Source organism: Gossypium arboreum, chromosome 3 (genome assembly GCF_025698485.1).
Source record: "Gossypium arboreum isolate Shixiya-1 chromosome 3, ASM2569848v2, whole genome shotgun sequence".
NCBI lineage: Eukaryota > Viridiplantae > Streptophyta > Magnoliopsida > Malvales > Malvaceae > Gossypium > Gossypium arboreum.
The window spans coordinates 119,756,925-119,773,788 of record NC_069072.1 but is presented as its reverse complement, the minus strand read 5'-3'; the positions used below and the strand labels follow the sequence as shown (position 1 = coordinate 119,773,788).

At 33.1% G+C, this 16,864-nt stretch overlaps 1 long non-coding RNA gene across 2 annotated transcripts; it reads left to right on the top strand.

Annotated features, from left to right (window-relative positions):
* Positions 1-8,589: 8,589 nt before the first annotated feature.
* LOC128290145 (uncharacterized) lies at positions 8,590-10,552 on the top strand. Of its 2 annotated transcripts, none has more exons than XR_008279787.1 (3): positions 8,590-8,943; positions 9,044-9,107; positions 10,324-10,552. It is a non-coding gene; the product is annotated as an uncharacterized LOC128290145 (long non-coding RNA). The 2 variants fall into 2 exon arrangements; XR_008279786.1 differs by having other exon boundaries at positions 8,590-8,947.
* The last annotated feature ends 6,312 nt before the right edge of the window (positions 10,553-16,864 follow it).

The window sequence follows — 16,864 nt, the reverse complement described above, 5'->3', positions numbered from 1 at the left end:
ACTTAGCCACTTTCTTCCTTGTTTTCATTTTTGCAAGAAAATAAATAAAACACGGGATATGACCTTTGCTAAGGTTGGAAGCAAAATTGCACCACATAGACAATAATGGGGGAAGAGATTTGAACACTGATCATCAAGGTCAGCTCCACCACTATTCAATTAGTAAAAAAATTCGGGTATGACCACTCTCGGTTCATTAACCCAATTTCTACTAACCCAATTTTTGGGATGTGACATCAATGTTGACCATATAAGTCTCAAGCCAACAACTAATCTTATATCATATATCTAATAATCAACCATTCATCAAGCATTACTAATTGATAATCTACTATGATTCAAAGATAAGCACACTTCAACTACACATATTTATACTATTAAGTCCATTAAACATGCCAATTAGTCTTTAGAAACAACATTACATAATAGCCAAGTTCACATTTTACTAATTTCAAAGCTTAACTTTAGAACTCATTATTTAAAAACACAACCTATATACATAACATATAGCCATTAAAAAAAAAAAACCACAATCAAGAACCAAAATACCAACATTCAAGATTGACCAAAAACGAATTGCCTATATACATGCCATAAAATCAAGTTTTAAATGATAGAAAACTACTGAATCAATACCAGGATAGTGTGAGTTTCTTGACGATCCACTTGACACATTCCACAAGTTGACAATCTACATGGAAAAGGAAAATAATGGAGTAAGCATTACTAATGCTTAATAAGTTCACAATTACTAAAACAACTTACCTTATTTTATGAATTTAAACAAGTTATTCAATCTGACAGTTTTGTCTAAATCTGGCAACCCTATATGAACAAGGTGAGTTCATTTCGTAACCAATTCATAAAATTATCTGAAGATTTAGCATTTTATATAATTTTAATACCAACCACATTGAAAAAAACAACTCAATATCATTCACAACATTCCAATCAACATTTCAATTCACAAATAAAACTAAAAGTCTCAATGGTACACATGTATCAATATATACAAGCTTTAATTAATCAATTTAAAGATTATATCATATTATTTCATTTTGTTGTCTAAATTTTCCATAAAATTCATAGATTTATCACATTTTCATATTGGCCCTCCGGCTCGTAGATCCTCTATGTATTAGTAGTCAATACTATTGATATTCATATATAAATCATTAATCAACTTTGTATTACCATAACACAATTATCAATCTAGTTTATATCTCATGAATCAAATATCACATTTCTTTGCATTACCTATCTATTTGCAATCTCAATTATCAAATAACACTTTTCATTTTAGATTTTCAATCTCATGATTTCAAGGACTCGATCATCACCGTCTCAATTATACTTATCCCGATTTTACCATTTATTCCCCCTATTAACTTGACTCGGACTCAAACAGATACACGGATCCAACCAACATAGCAGTTTGACACCCAGTGCCTCATCGAATAAAATACTTGCTCCCAATGCTTATCAAATAGTTTGACACCCAGTTTCTCATCGATATAACTAAAGTAATTCGGCACCCAGTGCCTTATCAACTCGTAGTCGAAGTAACCCTGAACTCTTCCTATCCTATGACATGCCAACTATATCCGAATTTAGCCATACAGTTAATAAGGTAATCATTTTCAGTTTCCATTGCATAATTTCATCAATCAAACAATCAATTCTCAAATCCAACAGTACATCACATTACCATAGCGATTCAATTTCACGTTTACAACATTATATCATACTTTCTCATATATTCAATTTAGTCGTTATCACTATCAACCTGACTAAATTGAATCAATTTAGCTCACTTCATCACATCATCGCATAAAATATCCTATTTCAGTCCAAATTAAGGTAAATTCCATAATTATTTCAATTTACAATTCATCTTATTCAATTTAATATTCTATCTCACCTTTTTTGTACCGAATTGTAAACAATTAAAATTTCAATGAAACATAATTACAATTATAATTCTAAATAAATATCAATTTAACACAAACATACTGTATGGACTTATCTGGTCAAGACAACAAACAAACAACTCTATAAGGACTAATCAACAATTTTTGTCATTTCCCTCATTTTCTTCAATTGGGTCCAATTTTTGATCTATTAAATAATTCAATTCAATTTATCAATTCCAATCCTCTTATTTAATCCAATTATAAACATGTATCAACTCAATTTCATTATTTGGTTGCCCTTAAAATTTTACATTTTATTCAATTTAGTCCCCAAAATCAAATTTATCGTATCTTTTGAATTTGAACTCCAAATTTTAAACCTACTTCAATTAAGTCCACATACAACCTCATATTATCAAAATTTACAAAAAAAATCATACCAACTCAATATATTCACAATTTAGTCCTTAACTCAAAACTAACAAAATTTACTTGACAAATTAGTCTTATTTCATCCCTAAGTTTCAAAATCTACCGTAAGCATTCAAAAAATTCAATTAACATCAATGGAAACTTTAGAAATATTTAATAGTTTTGAAAACGAAGATACGAGTTAGCTGGGCCTAGTTACAACGATCTCAAAAACATAAAAAAAAATTATGAAAAACTAACTTGAATAACACTTACATGCGAAGGAAATAGTTTGACTGAATGTTCCCAAGCTATATGCAATGCTGTTTCAATTTCAAGAAGAAGAAATGAGGATGATGATGGTTTATTTCATATTTCATATTTTCTTAATTTTTATCTTTTATTTATTTACCAAATTAACCTTGATTAGTTTTATAATTACAATAATAGAATGCCTATAATTCATCTAGTAATAGTAAAATGCACACTTAATTAGAACATAAAATTTTAATATTCAAGCCTTTCAAATAATAAAATTCATTACCAATTAAATTTTATAGTTTTTACAATTTAGTCCTTTTTCCTTAATTAACTATTTAATCGCTATAATTTCTGGATTGAACTTCAATTCACCTATATAAAAACTTTGTAATTATTTAATAAAAATTTTCACGAGTGCAATTTACAGAAATGAGGTCCTAAAACCTCATTTTCTAAAACCACTTGACTTTCAGTACGCACAACTTGTACCTTGAATAACTAACCAATTAATAAAATCTATTAAATAAAGATTCAATATTACGCTATATTTAGCTCATAAATATTAATTAAATATACCTATGGACTCTCTAATCAAAATTGTGGTTTCAAAACAACTATTTTAGACACCATAGAAAAACGGGTTGTTACATTTTTTGGTTGGCACGATTCTGTGCTGAGTTTTGTGATAATGCATGATTTCTACTGATTTTGAATGCTAAGCATGTATAAGATTGTTTAGGTATTGGTATCCGCCAATGTAGTTTAATATGCATGACATAGTTATGATTCCATGTCCAAAAAGGTAGGGTACTCCATGTTTGTACGTAAACGAAATACATGTATTGCATGATTATAGTGGAGGGGTACGAAAGGAAATTTTTTGATGAACTAAACGAAGTATGGATTTGGGAAAATGGTGTTTTTGAATACTTCTATCAAATGATGTTGGCTGCAAACTATGATGTGCAAAGCTCCAAGCCTTAGGAGGGGACATTATGGTGTTCGAGCATCAAAGTTAGAAATGCTGAAATGAAGGCATAGATGGATGGAAAGGGAAATAGTTAGATTCCACAATCTGGTGTTGCTGGGTGTAAATTATGATTTGCAAAGCTCTAAGCCTTACAGAGGGGATACTATAGAGTTCGAGCATTAACGTTGGAAATGAGACGAAATGATATCGACTGGCTCGCTAGAGTAACACTGTAACAAAGATTATTAGGTTCCATATAGAAACACCATGACAGCGGTTAGTAGGCTCTATCAGGTGACACCGCGATGATAGTAAGGTCCTTTGGAGTGACACCTCAAAGAGGTTCAAGGTGTAAGACCATAGCTCAACTATGGAAACTAATGGAGTCCTCCATGTAACGCCCCGTACTCGAGACCGTTGCCGGAGTCGAACACGAGGTGTTAACTGACTTAATTCATTCATTTACACAGTTCATTTTAAAATTTCCAGATAAGCTGGCTAACTGCATCACTGTCACCTTAAAAATCATATCTCGAGTTCCAAAACTCGAAAACCAATTCCGTAAATGTTTCCTGAAACTAGACTCATATTTCCATCTACAAATTTTTTTCTAGAATTTTTGGTCGAGCCAATTAGTACAGTTTATTAGTTAAAGTCTCCCCTGTTTCAGGGTTCGACTACTCTGACCTTCATGCATTACGACTTAGATATCTCCCTGTACAGAGCTTCAATACTTATGCCGTTTGTTTCTAATGAAAGTAGACTCAAAAAGGAATCTATACATATAAAGCATGACTTCTAATTGTCTCTGGTTAATTTATGGTAAATTTTAAAAGTCAGAACAGGGGATCCAGTAATCGCTCTGGCCCTGTTTCACGAAAACTTAAACATCACATAAAATATGGCTCATATGGTCGTTTCGCTTCTTCCATATGAAAATAGACTCATCAAGATTCAATTACATAATTTATTCATTATTTAATTACATTTATAATATTTTTAGTGATTTTTCAAACTCACATCACTGCTGCTGTCAGCATCTATTTTAAGGCAGATTTTACCTATTTCATAGTTTCCATGATTCAACTAGCCATTTAACATACATAGTACCAAATATGATCGTGATTAACCATTCCAATGGCTAATCATTGCCAAGCATTTCCACACTTCTCAATAACCATATATATATATACAAAATGATTATAACGCTATGCTCAAAATATATAAGCCATTTTCGCATGGCCAACCGAATATATACAATACCAAAAAGGTACTTAATTAACAACGAAGGTCAATCCTATACATGCCGTTATCAAAGTTTAACTAAAAGAGTACCAAAAGGGCTTAGATAGTGTGGACGACTTCGACTTTGACAATCCCGAATCCGATAGCTGACGAACAAAATCTATAAAACAGAGAATCAAAGAAACAGAATAAGCATTTAATGCTTAGTAAGTTTTGAGTAATGAAATTAGTTACGACTAAAGTATAACGTTCATATGGCTAAATGAATAATTTCATATATGCATATTCTCAAAATCATACTTACTCCATGCTTCAATCAATATATTCATACACAAGGTATCAAACCTAACTAAAGGCTGAAAGTTCGTTAATCAATTGAGCGAATACTATTTAATTGGATTCGACTTTTCCGAAGCATATACGAAACATACCTTCTCGTTTGGATTTTTGAGCGTATTAATTGAAATTATTACAGCAAGGTCGCTCGCTTCCAAACCCAAGTACCTTCGGGATTTAGCCGAATATAGCAACTCGCACAAATGCCTTCGGGTCTTAGCCCAGATATAGTCACTAGCACAAATGCCTTCGGGACTTAGCCAGTATGTAGTCACTAGCACAAATGCCTTCGGGACTTAGCCCGGATATAGTCACTAGCACAAATGCCTTCGGAACTTAGCTCGGATATAGTCACTAGCACAAATATCAATAAATCATGACACATCCATATTTCATTTTCATTACTAAAGCTCAAACACAAGACACTTATCAAACCTTACCAATTTCGGCTCAATAGCCACATACAAAGAGCATGATTTTGATTGGCTTTATAACATGATCTCTATACACATTCGGCTACCTGTCATAGGTATAAACTAATCACCTCAATATATAATTCAAGTAGAATCATTATATCACCGCTTATTTGTTATGCTTATATGTCATGACTTAATCAAATCATAAACTAAGTTTCATTACTCAAGACTTACCTCGGATGTTGTCGAACGATTCGACGGCTATTCGATCACTTTTTCCTTTCCTTATCCAACTTTGATCCTCTAGGCTCTTGAGCTAAATCAAACAATTTACTTCCCAAATTAAACATAGTCATACGACATCCATATACATTTTATACTAGCGAAATGTACCATCAAGATATACTTTACTCAAATAATTTACCTTGGCGAACATGTATAATGTTTTGTAGCTTAATAAATTTAACATACATTATGTATTTATAATATTTGTGCAGCCAATTATCCATGGTCATACACACACAATCAAAAATAAATACCAAATTTTCATATCCTTTATGCCCTAAGCCGAATACACTTGTCATGTTTACCTACATTTTTCAAGTACAACATTCTCATATTCGGCATTAGTATCAAGCATAATAGCCAATTCTTCCCACCTTGAATCTATGCATCTATTTAATCATAGTTTGTTCAAGCACTCATACAACAAGATACATCCAATTTAACAAGAAACAAAAACCTTATTTCTCCATAGCTACTATGGCCGAAAGTTCTAGGCATCTCAATACCGAAATTTTTAACATGGGTTGCCTAAAGAACTTGGTGATGAGTTCAAATTAATCTAACATTTCAAGCAACTTAACACATCCATATAACTAAAAATTCTAAGTTTAAACACAATACAACATTTTAGCACCATGGCCGAATACTTCATGAAGTTGTTAAGACCCATCCTTTTATTAAGCACTCAAACTCAATCATCTTCATGCCTCATCACCACAACATCAAACACCAACCAAGAAGACAACACCCATGGCCGAGTATCATCTCCATCAAATAGCAAAAGAATTTAAACCAACATCTAAAAATATGCATGAATTTCATGGAATAACATCAAACATACCTCTTCCTAAACATCAACCAACCGAACATGAAGCAAGAGAATCCTCTTCTTCTTCCTTCCTCAAGTCACTAAGAATGGGGAGCATGGATGAGACAACTTTGTTTTCATCACCCCTCCCTTTTCATTACTTTATTACTAACCTTTTATTTTATTATTTCTAACATAAAACATTAACACAAAATGTTTATAATATGCTTTAACCCATAGCATGGCTGGCCACCATCTTGATTTTTCGGTTAATTTGACATGCAAACCCATCATTTTTATAACATGCATTAATAGTTCCTTATAGATTAACCTATCACATTTCAAAAGTGTCACACATAAGTCCTATTAACTAAATTCACATGCAATCGACTAAATCGAAGCTTAACACTTTCACACATTCATATTCACATATTTTAGACAATAAATATCATATTCAAATACTTCGGTGACTCGGTTTAGTGGTCCCGAAACCACTTTCCGACTAGGGTCAATTTAGGGCTGTCACACGCCAAGACATTAAACATGGGGTAAAAAAGTGTAAGACCATGACTTAGCCATGACAATCTAGAGAGACTGTCAGGACATTAAATATCGGGTATGACGTGTAAGACCATAGCTCGATTATGGCAACATATGGAGTCCGCTGGGACAATAAAAATAGGGTAGTCTACCATGATGGTAAACATGGGTTAGTCCGCTGAGAGAATATACAAGGGATAGTCTACCGGGACAATAAAAACGGGATAGCTGACCACCAATAAACATGTTATCATAAAAATTGTGCAAATAAATATAAATTAAGTGCGATATCTGCAAGCGAACAAGTTAAATTTTAATATAGATTTGTTTACAACGAAACACTTTATAAGTATTTCGAGGATCGTACCCAAGGGATTATAGATTGGAGAAATTAATATTAAATTAATTACAAAAAAATAATTACTAATCTAATCAAGTCACAAATTAGTAGTGCGAATCCAAATTAATATTTTAATTAACCTAACTGAACATAATGTACTTTCCTATTCCAAGTGTTGACAAGGTAAGCCTCTACACTATGATCGATTAAATTCTTACTTCTCTAATTAAATAATTAATTATCCTAGATTGAGTTATTTATCACCCTTAGCTAAGACTACCCTCCAGATTCATCTTCACTAAGGATTACCACCTAAGTCACCCTTCCGGTCTCTTCTTAGGCATATGGATACCTTTTCGGTCTCACTGTTTGGCACAAGTTATACATGACAGGACAACCTTTCGGTCTCACTTGTCTCGATAATCTATCAGAGGCGTCACTCCCTAATATACTAAGTACCCTTGAATAAAGAATCAACTTTGGATAAAGAATCACTTAACATGTTACATCCCAAAAATCGGGTTAGTAGAAATTTGATTAATGAATCGAGAGTGGTCACAACTGAATTTTTATTTAAATAATCTTTTACTCATTTGATAATAAATAAATACCAATTATAGTGATTGAGTAGTGGTGGAGTTGTCCCTGATGATCTGAGTTCGAATACCTTCGTTCTCATTAATTTTTATTTGGTGCAAATTTGTTTCAAACCCTTAGCAAATGTCATCCCATATTTCTATTTTTATTTGCTAGTTTGAAAGCAAAGAAGTGAGTAGTCTAATGGTTTATTAACCTCTTAGCTATCCTAGTGGTCTAAGGTTCAAGTCCTAATGTTCACACTCTTCTATTTAATTTTTTTTTACAATTTTTCTATGTGATTTAAGTGCTTGTCGTCCACCCCATTTTCACAATAAATAGGAGGATTCCTTTCCTAAAATATAGGTCAAACTTACCTTAAGTTGAGGGTGCATGATCCCCCTTTTTACTCCATGTCTCCCTCCCTTGCCAAAACATCTCATTCTTGCCATACAAGAGGTTTATTGAACCTAGACCTAGTTGACCAACCTATTCCCACTCTACCAACCTCACTTTGCCATCCCTACCTCCCTTTTACTATCATTTTTTCTCTTTTTCATTTATCTTCTCATCCATTTTCTCTCCATTTAGCAAAATAATCACCACCCTTTTTTTTTAAACTTTGCTCATTTCCTCCACTGTGACCAAACCCTCCACCATTGTTCACCGCACCTCATGGCTGCTACACCTTCTCTTCTCATCCTTTTCTCCTCACATCGCTGCCATGATCACCGCTGCGCGCCACTGCGGGTCTCATTTATCCCCTTTGTTATACCGAAACCCCATAGCCTTTCTCTATCGGACCACCACTCCACCATCGCTGGACTGTCACTGCTACCATCGTCGGTGATAAAAAATTCTTCATTTCTATTCCTCTTTCACTTGTTCATTCTTTAATTAATTAAATTTACATATTCCTTTCTTTTTTTTTTATCTTTTTAGATCACTTGATTCATCGACTTCATTCCTTTCTCGACTCATCGACCATTCCATATTGAATCACGTTGTAAGTGTGGTTATTTAGATCACAAAATCCTTCCCTTAGTAGTTTCATATCATTGCTGAATGGTATAGTGGCCATAGGGGCAATTTTAGATTTTATTATCATACTGGTACTATTCTTTACCATCTTAAAGGACCAAATGATAATTGTAGAAGAGACCCTTAGTTTCGCATTGGGAATCATCTTTTCGAAAGTTCAAAATCGTGGGGTAAGTGTTGGTGAGGACTTTGGTAACCAATCTATTAGTGATGAATATTTTTCAAACGATTCCTAACTAATAAACGTTATTCATATGTTAGATTCATCTTTCAAGTTAGATCAAAGTGAGATCATTATTAAGGATTGTGGAAAATCAGATCTATGATATAAGGTGTGAGATCGTTACCATTTGTTTGGGTGATATAGTTATTTTATTACATTAATAATTTAATTATATTAAAACATGAGTACACTAAATATTCATGAAGAGTTGAAAAACTTAATAAGATGAACATCAAGTAAGTGACTCTAATCGAGTGATTTTATGAAACACATGATAGTTGATATGTTTATGATTGTGATTATGATGTACATGTAAATCTCATCCGCATGATATGTATTGTATGGCTTATGTGATATATGTGATGATTTAAGCATGTGAGAGTAATATATGTGTATGTGAAATTTGAGATCCATGATCTAATGTGAAAAGCATGTTTAACATGTTAAAGTGATTATAAGTGATCAATAAGTGATATGTGATTATGAGAGCATGTTTACATGCCTAAGTGTAAAAGTGAATAATATATGTTAAAAAGTGAAATTGTCAAAATATATGCATGGGTTGGGGTTCTGTGAAAGGTGGAAGTTATGTGGTAGTTTATCTGCGATTATGTAGCCGTTATCAGCAAATATGTGGTGGTTTATCGACAATGTGTTATGTGGCCATTTATCGACATTTATGTGGTAGCTTGTCCACAAATGGTGTGTTACTAGATGGACGAGTTTTGGGGAACTCGATATATGGTGTGTAGCGAAGATGGGTAAGAAATTTTATAAAATGTGCATCGTTTTTAAAGTATTCATTGACATGTTCATGCATAAGTATCAATATTAGAACTTGTAATTATTATGATGATTGATATAATGAGATTGATATTTTGTTATGTATGTGATTATATTTGTGTTGATCTCACACTAGTCTTTTAAAGCTCACCCCTTTTTATTTCTAACTTTTCAGATATAATCGAAGTTAGGACGGGCTCAGCTTATGGAGGTGCTCTTAGTCATTTTCATAAAAATATATTATTCTGGTACTCGACATTTTAGGGATGTGTTTTTGTTATTGTGGAGTTTTGCTTGGGATTTTCTTTTGGACTTTGGATTTTGGATTTTTCTGTGTGATTTAGGTTTTAAAATTATCATTTCAAAGATTGCGTAATTGATAATTTATGATGGATTTTTCATAACTAAGTCAAATAAGGCCCAACAAGGGTGTTTTCAAAATTCAATACCTTGTTTTCAAAACTCAACACTATCTGCTCACAAAATATTAAATCTACATTTTGATAATGACAAACGAGTTTTAGATATGCAAATTATCCGTTGTGATGTTTTAATTGAAGAACGACACTTTCTGAAAAAGTATCAAAACTTGAGTTTTCTAAAGATAAACAATTTCAAACAAAATTTGGTTTTCTTAACAAGGATGTTTCTAGCACTGATAATTTTTAAGAGAAAATAGCTAAATGATTTTTTGTGCCATCAATATTGTAACAGCCCGTTTTTGGGTTAAATCAGAACAGTGGTTTCGGGACCATAAATCTGAACTAAAAATATTTATTTTATTATTACTTTAAGGTATACAGCATGATAGAATAATTGTGTGAAATTTTTGTTAAGAAATTTTATCGATTGAGTGTCCAATTTGACTAGAAGGACTAAATTACAATAGGTGTAAAATTTTAGTTCTATAAGTTAAATGTGTCTAATTGCTATAAAACTTTAAATTGGAGGTCCTTAAATGGTAATTAGACCATTATACTTTAGGATGGACAAAAATGGACATGGTTAGGTGAAATTTTGAAGTTATGCATTAAGGGCATTTTAGTAATTTGGTAAATAAAGATAAAATTAACTAAATAAAAGTGTCCATCTTCTCAATTTAGTCCCCTCATAGCCGAATTTTACAAGAAGCCATAGCTAGGGTTTTGGCCAAGCTTTCAAGCTCGATTGTAAGTCCGTTCTTGTCCTGTTTTTAATAATTTTTATATTTTTGATATCGTGGTAACTTAATCTAGCTATTTCAAGACTAATTTGAAAGAAAGTTAAAGTCTAAAATTTTACCCATGTTGAATATGTTTGTATTTTGATGTTTGATGGTAGAAAATGCATGTTTGTTATTAGTTAAACAACATTTGTAAAGTGATTTTTGATAAAAAGTCAAATAGGGACTTATTTGTAAAAGGCCATAAAATGTGTAGAAAAGTGTGAATAAACGTAAAATGTGGGCTTTTATGAGTAAGGAAGGTTCGACTAGGCTTGAGTTGTGATGAAATTGAATGAAATTCATTTTACGAGCCTAAGGACTAAATCGTAAAATGTTGAAATGTTAGGGCCAAAAATGTAATTTTTGCCATAATGTGATTTTGGACTGAATTGAATAGCTTGATGATTAAATAAGTTAAATATGGTATTATAGATCAAGAAAAATGAAGTTCAAGTGTAGATCGGGGGAAAAATAAAGTAATTAACGAATAGATCCTTTTCGTCTTTTTTGTAACCGGGGTAAGTTCATATGTAAATAAGCTTTATTATAATTGTATTTTAAATGCTTTATGTAGCACCCCAAACCCGGCCCAGAAGTTATGGTCGGATCCGGCATGCCACATCAAAAACGTAAAAAAAAAAATTCCATTCTAAGTCTAGAAAATCGTACTTGATGTTCAAAAGATTAATTCATTAAGGGTTAAAGTGAATGGAAGTCATGCACCGTAGGAAACCTAAAAGAGGTGGTGAGTCCATCGGACCGCTAATACCAAGCTCCTTCGGATCCAATCCTAGACATGCATACCGCCATTGCCACACCTTAACGTCATGGATATTTCTAGAAACCGATTTGATTAAGTCATTTTAGGAAAAGTGATTAATTTTGGAAAATACTTTCATTCGGAAGCTTTGCTTGTTGTCGTGTTATTTTGAAATCAACTGTTGTTTTTGAAAACGCGCCTAAAGCTATCCAATTTCAACAGTTAAAATAAATATTATCTATCTTAATAAAACATATAAAACCATCAAAATAAATAAGCGGCCTTATTACATTTAAAAGCCCAAAACCTCAAACGTAATTAAAAGGATGTCCAGTTCACCGAAGAAAATCAAACTTTGAGCGGTGGCCACTCCAATTCCCTCATGACTCTAAGCCCACTATGGTTGGGGATTTCTGCGTGGATGAAAATAAAAGGGATGAGTTTGGGGAAACTCGGTGTGTAAGGAAAACCCATTCAAAGCCCAAGTCACTCAAGCCTATTGGGCCTAAGCCCATTCAGTAATAAGTAGTCTTGGGCCGAGCCCTTTCAGATTATAATAAACCGGGCCTTAGCCCTTATTCAGATAAATGATGGCCCATAGGCCCATTTCAAAATACATGCAACATCAAGAAACATATGCAAGCCCATTTGGGTAACAGTGGTCTTGGGCCGAGCCCTTTTCAGACATAATAAACGGGCCTTAGCCCCTTATTCAGATAACAAGATGGCCCATAGGCCCATTTCAAAATACATGCAACATCAAGAAACATATGCAAGCCCATTTGGGGAGACTACTCAACCCACCAACCACTACACTCCACCCGTACCACCATACACTCCATGTGGGGAATAGCTCAACCCACCCAAATTTAACACTCCACAGCTTGACCTCTTTGCTCGATTATCAAGAATTGAGGCAAAGCCTCCAAGACGTGGACAAGCCACTTTCAGTACTTCCTCCGTCAATATCCCAATCCCATGCATCGATAATAACAACATGGCATGCATAAATAACAACAATCAAACATGCATTTAAGTCAATTTAACCTAGGGGTATTTGGTAATTTATCTCCTAGGGTAAACCGTAAAGTTTCCACTTTTAAAGGTATTTCAGTAATTTATCCATTTTAGGGTTTTCATGCATATTCCTACCTTTCACGTACTAACAGAATCACTACCGAGGGTTCTTACCGAATTGGGCCCGTTGGCCCATCATTCCAATTTTGGCCTATTAAGCCCAAAAAATATCGAGGGCACAAAAATCATGCACTTTGCAGTCCAAACATTGCAGCTTACCAAAAACATTAATCGATTTACCTCACGAGCATTCGCACACTCGCAAATCTACAAAATACCGATTTTTGGCATTTCGGCTTTTCGGCTTTTACCGATCTAGACTAAGAAAGAGGGTGTTAGTTACACACATTTGCGACGATATCTTGACGAGATCCACACACGAACCGCCTACAATTGGATTACTAACACGTTAATCTAACTATTCAAATACGAACTACGTATTAACCCCTTACAATATTCGGCCAACCACACCTACAGATCATAGTAAGCTTATAAGAAATCAATAAGTAACTCATGAACAAATTTTTGTCAATGTTTACCACATAATCATAATTTCACTGCAAGCTGTCTTCCTGAGCAATAGTCACTAAATCATTTATAAATGGAGCTACGAAACTCCAAATCAAGTTCCGTTAATTTTTCTTGAAAATAGACTCATATATCTTCTATCCATAAAATTTTCAGAATTTTTGGTTTAGCCAATCAATACCAGATTTTTCTCAAAGTTTCCCATGTTTCACTGTTTGACTAATCTGACCACTCTTCATTACGAATCAAATTTCTCATTGTACAGAATTCAAAATATGTTCTTGTTTATTTCATTAGAAACTAGACTCAATAAGCTTTAATTATATAATTTATTCAGCTTCTAATTCATCTCCCACAATTTATGGTGATTTTCCAAAGTTACGTTACTGCTGCTGTCCCAAGCAGATTTATTACCAAATCACTCTTTCATACACATATCTTGCATGCATGTTATTTAAACATGTATATCACCAATCAATCATCACATATCTATGATTTTTACTTAAGCATAATCTCCATTTCATCATTTCAAAGCACAACATGTTAGCCGATTTTTTCCCTTTAGCATCTAAGGCACATGCATGCTCATTTGTTTGGCTCAACTTCATATATCTTCCATTTTTCATCAAAAGAACATGAAACAACAACCATTTCCTTCATTTTAATTCATGACTAAATGCTCACAACACAACTAAAAATCAAAATATACTTCAAGAGTTAAGGTATAATCAAGAAGAACTCATGAACCTCAAAATAGAAGCAAGATACCAAGAACTTACCTTCAATTTTCCTCCTCCTAATGACCAAATACTTAAGAGTTTTCTCCTCTCCTTTCTCTCCTCTAACTTTCAGCTATGATGAACAAAGATGGACAAAACTTTGTTCTTTTCACCCCTTTTTCTTTTAATAAAACTTCATATTTCATCCAATTAATTCTTTAATACAAAAGACATGTAATTCTTATCATGAAACATTTACCTAACCCATTATCATGAAACATTTACCTAACCCATTATCATAGAATATTTACCTAATCCATTGTCATGGAACATTTACCTAACCCATTATCAATTTGTATCAATTTGTACCATAAATTATGGATATCAAGTGTACATTTTGTCTACAACAACATGATGGTTGGCCACTTCATGTAAAATGGGAGGTTTATCATGCAAATCCTCCTATTTTGCACTCCTATTTATTTGGCCACTTCAATTTAGCCTATAGCATTTTCAAACATTTTCACATAGGTCCTATTTCATAATTTCACCCCCTTTTTCTTATGGAACAAAAATTAACTAAAATTGTCGGGTTCTATCTTAAGTTTGGGCTTTCTAGAGGCCCACTAACATAATTAAACCTATGCCAACATTCACAGAATTCCCGAAAATTGGGGCGTTACACTTTAATTTTTTATGAATTGTGTAAATGACTCTGTGAACACGTTCGACAATGTTGTGACAAATGAGAAATCCTAATCGAACATTAGGAATAGATTAGGATACAAGTGACATGTCACTAGGGTTTTATGTTATGTGATCCGGGTGCTGGTCCTGTACGTCCCATTGGTGGCTGAGTATACCGGCATATGTTGCGGTACTTGACAGCTTGTTTGAGCAGTACCGTGTAGCTACATCTTGGCTAACAGCTTGTGTGAGTAGGCTCGTTGATGGCTCGAGAGCGAGCATATATGTGTTATGAGATAGAGGTAGCAGTGGTTACATATGTGGCACCTTGTGTGCAAGATTTCTCGACTATCCAATATTGTTATTCCGAATGGTTCATTGGGTATGTAAAAGATGAGAATAAATATGAAACCATTACGAGTTGGTACAAGTATGTGAACAAAAACTTATGATTATTAAATTCGCGAATGATGATGAACTCAAGGTAAGTTTGTGATGAAATGAACTATGGTAAATTACATCGTCTTATATTTATTACTTGAATGTTAAATGTATGGTAAGATTTGCTTATTTCTTTCATACGAGCTTACTAAACTATATAGCTTACTTCGTGTAACATCCCAAATTAGGGCCTAGTCAAAACGGTAGTTTCGAGACCATAAATCTGAGATAAAAATAATGATTTTATGATTATTATGAGGTCCATGATATGCATGCATGCTTGTGTGAAAGTTTCATGAAGAAATTCTATGCATAAAATGTCTAATTGAACTTTAGGGACCAAATTGAATAAGATGAAAAACTTGTGTTCTAGAAAATTTTAGCATGAAATTGCTTTATATTATAAATTATAAGGTCCTAATTAGCAATTAGACCAATTTCTAAACGTTTGGACAAAAATAGACATGTATAGGAAAAATAAAAAAAAGGCCTTTAGGACAGTTTGGTCATTTGGTAAATAAAAGAATAGAAAGGGAAAATAAGTCAAAATTTGTGTCATTTTCCTCCCCCATTGCCGAAAATTTCAAGGAGCCATAGTTAGGGTTTTGTTCATCTTTTCAAGCTTAATAGTAAGTGTTCCCTAGCCCGTTTTTAATGTTCTTTACATTTTTGAAGTCGTCGTAGCTTGATTTACCTATTTGCACCCTTATTTTGAAATAGGGTTTATGCATGAAAATTTACCCCATGTGTGACATGCATGTATTTTGATGATTTATGGAGGAATATGAGAGTTTAGTGTGTGATAAACATCTTTCACAAGATGATTTTTCATGAAAACCACTAAAAAGGACTAATTGAAAAAAGTGTAAAATAAGTGATAAAAATATGATTTTGATGAAAATATGGGCTGTTATGAGTACAAGGAAAATTCGGCTAGGCTTGGGTAACAAAGAAAATGGATGCATTTCATTTTAAGTGCCTAGGAACTAAATTGTAAATAAGTGAAAAGTTAGGGGTAAAAGAGTAATTTCACTAAAGTATAAATTATGGATTGATTTGGACAACGTGATTATTAAACAAGTTAAATTTGGCATTATAGATCAAGAAAAACATGATACGGATCTTGATCAAGGGAAGAATAAAGTTTTTGACGAATAGGCTCGTTTATCATCATTTTATACCGAGGTAAGTACATGTGTAAATAATGTGACAATATAGTTGTTTTGATGTGTTGATATTATGTGGAAAATATTTTATTATTATTATATATATTATGCCTAATGATGATGTTGTAAGTATA